The sequence below is a fragment of the Myotis brandtii genome, unplaced genomic scaffold (genome assembly GCF_000412655.1).
Source record: "Myotis brandtii unplaced genomic scaffold, ASM41265v1 scaffold475, whole genome shotgun sequence".
Taxonomy (NCBI): Eukaryota; Metazoa; Chordata; class Mammalia; order Chiroptera; family Vespertilionidae; genus Myotis; species Myotis brandtii.
The window spans coordinates 2090588-2095060 of record NW_005368148.1 but is presented as its reverse complement, the minus strand read 5'-3'; the positions used below and the strand labels follow the sequence as shown (position 1 = coordinate 2095060).

Sequence of the window (4473 nt, the reverse complement as noted above, 5' to 3'; positions counted from 1 at the left end):
GGTGCAGGGCCAGCAGGCCAACCTCCTGTGTCTCCTTCCCCTGGCCAGCCGACCCCCATCGGCCCGATTGGCCCGATCAGGGCAGGCTGGCTGGATCCCACCGGTGCACAGATTCGTGCACTGGCCCACTAGTGAGGTTAATATTGCCCCCAGTTGAGAACCATTACATTACCTCATAAACTCTCCCATGCTTAATATTAAAACATAGCAAAAACAAAACTCATATAATGAGCACCTACAAGTCTGACAGTGACATTGGTACTCCTGTCATTTGCCTGTCTCTAAGGAAATACAGTTGTATATAAATAAAAATAAAGACGACAAATACAAAAGAAAACAAATCCATAAGTAAACCTCCTCTCCTGTTGGAAATACAGCCATGCTGGTGACAATACAGCTGAACCACATAGTGTTGAATTTGGTTGAATCTAGCAACTACAGAAACCTGTATGAGGGAATTCATAATGTAAAGGCTGTGGCTATACAAAAACGTGAAAGTATAGTCATACAGATTAGATGAGAAAAGAGATGGGAGGTCTTGTCTAGATGGGACCTTGGATGTAACAACTGTCTCCTTTTAATGGTCAATCAAGTTGTTCTGAGTGTTCAACCAAGGTTGTTGGAACTGAGCACAGTGTGTATAATTAGGTTATTGCCAGCCATCCTATTTCTGCCTGCCAGTAATAAATCTCCAAGCTGATTTGCCTTAGTATGAAAGTTCTTGTGGCACAAAACCACAGGTTGGTGAAAAACCCATAAAAATAAACAAAGCCAGGAGATTCTGGGTCTCCTTGTAAACTCAATTTCTTCTTTTATCTATAGGGCCTACTGATTCTTGTAAAAGATAGATAAAATGTGGTATGTGAATCGTGGTGTCAAAAAGCAGGAGGTAGGTTGATTGTTGCTCAAAGTGGCAAGTTTTAGGACTTACGACTCAGCCCATTCCAGATTATAAATGGGCATATGGTAAGTGAAATAGAATAAAAAATGCATTCAAGTTACTATGGTAGAGCTTTCATTTAGTGATGCTAATGGCAGGAGTGAGAAAAGAACTAAATGAAACTACAAGTAAACCTAATTTTAGCCAACTGTTTCAATATCTCTATGCAAACAACTTGACAATTCAGAAAAATCTAAATAAAAATGATTTGAATGTTTCTTTACTTTTCTTTCCTGGCAGAGATAGTGCATAGTAAAAATAACACCAATATAGTATCACACTTTTTAAAAAAAGCAAAAGTGAATAAAAAAGAGCAGAAGCAGAAAATATAGATTAGCCTCATTCCAGAATATCATTAGTTCTCCAAAAAAAACAGTTCTAGTAACCTCTAGTCTTTGTTGTTTTATTTTTAAATATATTTTTATTGATTTCAGAGAGGAAAGAAGAGGGCGAGAGAGATACTGATTTCAGAGAGGAAAGGAGAGAGCGAGAGAGAATCATTGATTGGCTGCCTCCTGCATGCCCCCTACTGGGGATGGAGCCAGCAACCTGAGCATGCGCCCTTGACCAGAACTGAAACCGGGACCCTTGAGTCTGCTGAGCCAAACCAGCTCGGGCTCTAGTCACTGTTTAGTCAGGGAAAATAATGGGAAAAGTCCAAAGCTTACTAGACTGTATTGAAAATCTTTCAGCTACTCCTTTAAAAAAAATGATTTGAAATCTAACATGCTTGAAAATAAAACTGAAAAATCAAAAGTCATGAATAAATGCTGATCAATGTCTTCCAGTTCTTTAAAGAAATAGAAATTAATCAGTGCTGACCAGAAGTAAATTCATCAAAATGGGCTCCTAAAGTTAATAGCAAATAATAATTATATAGAAACCTCCAAGCATGGTCTGCCTCTACAGTGGTGTAAGCCCCTGGGAAAAGCATGGCACACATTCAGCCTATTCCACTTTTCCTGTTTGCTTTACCTGCCTTTCCCCCCTCACCACTAAATAGCCACACACAGTCCTACCTATTTTCTATGCAATTGGATTCCATTCAAAACAAATCTCAAAGGTAGCCACAGAGTGAAAAAAAGAGTCTGAGAGGGGCGTGGCTTTAAGATACCCCTAATACTTTAAATCAAGTTGATCAGGTGGGAATAGGGACCACTGGGTATATGAGTGAAGTTTTAACTGTCTTGTTCTTGGTTTTCTTAAGTGGATCACACAGGCCATATTTAGGAATCATTTGTGAATGTATAATCACTTCTAATTTTGCTTTAAGGCTAGTGTGTGGCATAGTGAATGAACTTAACCAAATTCACATTTCACATCAATAACTCACTTTACTGGGTTCTTGGGAATTAGAATATTTCTAAATGTCTCTCGAAGAACTCTCATTAAGGCCTGTATGTACTTAACTTTCTCTTTAGCTCCCAATCATGCCTGCCTCCCTAAATTACTCCCTCCCCATCCCCATGGTAGGTGCTACGGAAGGATAAGAGATCAAAGCACCACTCGGGGCATATTTAGAAACACTGTATTACTGTTTAGCATTTAAATTTTCCTGCTCATTAAAAAAAATGCAGTGCTTTTTGGATCATTCTCATCTTTCATATGAGATCAGATCCCCTACTTGCTTGGCTATTGTGAATATATTGAATCTTCAGTGTTTAACCTAACTTGGAAAACATGTTTTATTTTTTGCTTTTCTAATTAATATCAAATATAACCTTCTTAAATATAGAAAAGCAAATTATATATAATAATAATTTATATCCATCTTTTGTTTAAAATGAGTTAGACATGAAAAAAATAAGGCAAATATATGTCAGGAAAATGAGTTGGAACCAGCAGTGACCTCCTGGTTCATGGGCTGACACTCAACCACTGAGTTATGCCAGCCGGGCTATATAAACTTTTTTAAAGAGTTCTTTTTTTTTAATATTTAAGATTTTATCTCAATAGATGTTTGAAAAATAAATTAGAATATCAGCATTGTGATTTTATAGATATTACTAGAGGCCTGGTGCACGAATTCATGCACGGGTGTGGTCCCTCGGGGTGGCCTGCGGGTGGCCTGGCGCCACCCCCTCACCTGCTCCACCATCCCGCCTGCAGGACGATTGATCAGTGCCTGGGAGCCAAGCGGAGGCTCTGCCCTTGACCCCTGCCACTGTCTGTGGGGCCATTGGCAGGGCAATTGGGCCCCCGCTTGCACCTGCCTTGGCCTGGCGCTGCCCACTCACCTGCTGTACCATCCCACTGCAGTCCTGGTGGGCAGCACCTCCACTGTCACCTGTTGCCAGCACCAGGTCACCAACTCCTGCCATGTTCTCTGCTGCCCCCTGGTGGTCAGCACACATCATAGCAAGCAGTCGAATTCCCAGTTGAACTCCCAGTCGAGGGGACAATTTGCATATTAGGCTTTTATTATATAGGATTGCTTAGATAAAACTAGATTGATTTTTAAAGGGAGGGCATGAACTTAAAGCCAAAACTCTGAAAAGTTCAGTATTACAGGAGCACACAGCTAAGGGAACAATTGTGAAGTTGATGAATGAAGGCCTGAAGTTGGCAACAACTTGGTAGCATTAGTGGTTTCAGTCACTAGCTCATGGCAAGGCTTAGGCTTTTCTTCTGTAGACTGTGGGTAGGTAGGTAACCTGGAGAAATAGTAGAAAGGGAGGATTACAGTTAGAATCGATTGCGTTACCTTTTTGTTTCTCCCCTCGTTTTATTAGGTGATAGAATTACTGTGTACAGAGCTCTGACATTTTTTTTAAATGTATTTTGTAATTCCCCCCATGAATAGAATTTTCCTTACTTGCAGGCAACAATGTGTATCCAGTGAAGAATGTTCCTTTAGCTTTTTCCTTCTTTAACAATTCATTTTCCAGGTCCTTTGTGGAACCTAAACAACTCCTAGTGTCTCTTTCCCTCAACCCTTGTGGTTGGTTCTTCCTTACAGTCAGTGTTGCAGGGCCGGGAAGCTGATAACACAGACTTGCTCAAGTCAGATAAGATGTTTAAAAATAATAGATACCATGAACTACAATTAAGTAATGCCCAAGGGTCAAAGTCATCTCCCTTCCCATCATAGCTGCCTTATTCAAATAAGAATTCTCCAGTATGAGGTGTGCTGTAGAAAATGTAGTCACTCAATTTTTCTTTCAAAGTCAAAATGACATTAAAATTAGAATTAGCATCGTTTTCTAATATCACATTAGGAATAATTTCACATGTTTACATTTTTGTCTCCATCTCTTTATGGGGTTTTCTTTCAGTCTCGTATCAAATCTTATCTGTGATTAATTCAATTTAAGAGAGGATATGGATTTTTTAATTTGTATATTTTATTTAGTATTTTGCATTACATCTTGATGACTTTGTTTTAATTGGTAACTGCTTTGCATTTTTATTTTATTTTTTATTTTATCTTTTTTGTTTAAAGTATTACCTAAGTCCCCTTTTCCCCCATTAACCTCTTCCAGCCTGCTCCCATCCTCCCCTCCCCCCCCCCCAGCCCCTCACCCCATTGCCTG

The 4473-nt window shown here is 39.5% G+C and overlaps 1 protein-coding gene across 1 annotated transcript in view; it reads left to right on the top strand.

Moving 5' to 3' along the window:
- The window catches only part of PRKG1 (protein kinase, cGMP-dependent, type I), a 995570-nt gene that overhangs the window by 349615 nt on the left and 641482 nt on the right, over positions 1 to 4473 (top strand). The window lies entirely within an intron of this gene.